The 2774-nt window shown below is 40.7% G+C and overlaps 1 protein-coding gene across 3 annotated transcripts in view; it reads right to left on the bottom strand.

Annotated features, from left to right (window-relative positions):
* Positions 1-2394, bottom strand: part of LOC106523763 (Scm polycomb group protein homolog 1) — a 16019-nt gene extending 13625 nt beyond the window's left edge. The window contains exons 1-2 of one of the 3 annotated variants that reach the window (XM_014017304.1): positions 2316-2394; positions 1694-1845 (exon numbers count right to left, since the gene is read on the bottom strand). The gene's annotated coding sequence lies outside the window, so the exon portion shown is untranslated. Of the gene's footprint in view, positions 1-1693 lie in introns of all 3 variants that reach the window. The other 2 variants (XM_014017305.1, XM_014017306.1) reach the window with 2 other exon arrangements.
* Positions 2395-2774: the final 380 nt, after the last annotated feature.

The raw sequence follows: 2774 nt of genomic DNA on the forward strand, positions 1-2774 counted from the left end.
GCATTATGGGATATGCTGGGCCGGGAAGGATCCATCAGACCTGTCCTTCGATTCGGGGAAAAAGAAGGACGTATTTGTCGGACGCATCGGAGGAGTCTTCCGTTTTGGACGTCCTTCGTCGCGGCGCTGTGACGTATGCGGCCGACAAATTCGACCTTCGGAGGACCCGTCCTGCCGTTTTGGACACAGCCTTGGACGGCCTTCGTCGCGGCACTGTGACGTATGCGGCCGACAAATTCGACCTTRGGAGGACCCGTCCTGCCGTTTTGGACACACCCATAGTTATAAATTCAGAAAACATGCACATATTTGTTTGTATGTAGGTTTGTTATCTGAAAACACAGAAAACGAAATACTGGCTGACAAATTCCTGTGAATACTGAGTTAGCACACAGCACAGTGTACGGATGTTGACATGTCGTCAGCAGCTGCTGCCATTTTCTTCCCAAACTGCTGTGACCAGATTTTGCAAGGCTGCTCGGTGCGTTTGCTTGTAATTTCCTCCTGCTTCGTTATTTCTACGAATTTCAACAAATTGGGCTGCCGTCAAGATAGTTAGCTACAGCCTCGTCTTCCAGTTTTTAATTTTTGTTGATGCGTTTTGAAGAGCCAATTTTTTGAAAAGAGGATCAAAGTAAATCACCCGAGTTTTTCTAGTGACCCCTTAAAGAGACAAGCTGCCATGAAGAACATTATTTTATCAGGCCTTGTTCCAAATTTGATAACGATTTGAAATGTCGAAGTATGTTTTTTTTTAAATCTGGAACAGCGCTTGTTGCAAAGTGTTTTGATGCTCGTCTTCGTCACTTGACACATTTAACACGCTGTCATTGGTTGAGGAGCTTTGTTTACAAAACACGTCCACATGGTTTTTAAATTGTTTTAATTTCCTTACTTTCTAAGACACATTAAGTTGATTTGATGCTGCAGTTTGCCTTGTAATGTTATTTTATACCTTTTCTGCTACTTTTGAATTGGCTATTATAAAGTTTTATTCGTTTTTTAGGATACAAGATGCTTCCTACAAAACCAGAATGGGAATATTTTCCTAAAATTTCACGGCGATATCTTGAACACTGAGGAAGTTATGAGCAAAATTAGAAAACAGCAAGGTGAAATGGTCACACAGGCCCCGTTGGTTCTGCTGTGAACTGCAGCAAGAAAACATGAGCTGATTTCACCTAAACCAGTGGTTCCCAAAGTTTGGGTCGGGACCCAAGGTGGGGTCCTGAAACATCAAGGMGGGGTCCTGAAAAGATTTTCTAAATTAATTACATTTTTTGCCTTAGTTGCCTAAAATGTATAAATGTAGAATAATGCATATTGTTACTAAGTCCATGTTTAGTTGACCTGATACAAATGTTTGTCATCCAAAAATAGTTGTGGGCTCAGGTCTCTGCTGCTGTTATTTTGTGGGTCAAAAGCTGAAAAGTTTGGGAACCACTGACCTAAACAATCAATAACTTCCCTCATACTTCAGATAATCACATAATTTTGGTGTTATTTTGTATGGTTTGAAATGTTCTTTTGGAATCCGCTGTCAGATTTAAAATTGGTATAGGATTAAAAATTCATCCACATCCCTACACAGTGATACCAGTTCATGAGCCAAATATTTGCATTTGTTCAGGAAATACATTCTGGCCCTCTGCAGCTGCATATAAAGTTTGACAGTTCATTTTACCACGCTTACCTTAAAACTTCATAACAGTTTTGTCAGCGTTTTTCTTCTCTGGATGAGTTCCCCTTCAACAGAAGTGCGCCTTTTTTTGTTTTCCTCCACCAAAGGGGGATGGCGTCCAAATTAAAGTGACCCCGCTCCTTGTTTTCAAAGCTGCTGCAAAACTGACAGGCGGACTCGCGTTAGAGCGTCCAGCAGACACACAACTTCCTCTGGACGCCAAGAGAAAACAGTTTTCGGTTTCATTCGTCCGACATGTTCATGAAAATGCCTCACAGGTTGTCGAAATGTGTTGAGCTCCCATTCATAACACAAAGCAGCCAACGCTAGAACGCCCTCTTTTCCTCTCTTTCGCCGTATGTTTACATAAAAACAAATCGTGTCAAGAATGCTAACCATCACTCATTACTGGCTTAACAGCACATTATTATAACTTGGATTAAAACACTACAGACAGAAATGCAGCATTCATGCGCATGCTACGCTACACATGCCCACTGTTTTATGCTAACTTAGCATGCTAAGTGGCTTGTTAATCCGACAGCGAATGTTAGCATTTCATCAAACCGGAGCTCTGCTAACGGTACACAGGGGCTCAGCTCAGACCTCCAATGTGACTTTGCTCGGTTTTTACCTTGCTTTTTTAAATTTGTTTCTAGTGTAGGTTAAAGCGCTTGTCCGCCATGTTTTTCTCGGCACGGTGAGGAGGGGGTCGTGTTTTTAAGCCAGCATTTTTTTTTTCTTGGACATTCAGGCAAGTCTAGCTGAGGAATGGAGAAAGGACACAACACCGACCGCTAGTGGCCAGAAGGTGGTATTACAAGTTCAAATAGAAAATTAAATTGATATTCTTTTTTTTAAATGTCCCTTTATTTCACAGCAGTTATGGAAGCCCATTTCCGCCACCCTGATAAAAAATAAATAAAACTTGTATCTCATAATTATGACTTAGCTATCTCATAATTATGAGATAGTATCTCATAATTATGACTTAGCCAAGTCATAATTATGAGATATGAGATAGCATCTCATAATTATGAGATAGTATCTCATAATAATGAGATAGTATCTCATAATAATGGGATAGTATCTC

Source organism: Austrofundulus limnaeus, unplaced genomic scaffold (genome assembly GCF_001266775.1).
Source record: "Austrofundulus limnaeus strain Quisiro unplaced genomic scaffold, Austrofundulus_limnaeus-1.0 Scaffold165, whole genome shotgun sequence".
Classification (NCBI taxonomy): domain Eukaryota; kingdom Metazoa; phylum Chordata; class Actinopteri; order Cyprinodontiformes; family Rivulidae; genus Austrofundulus; species Austrofundulus limnaeus.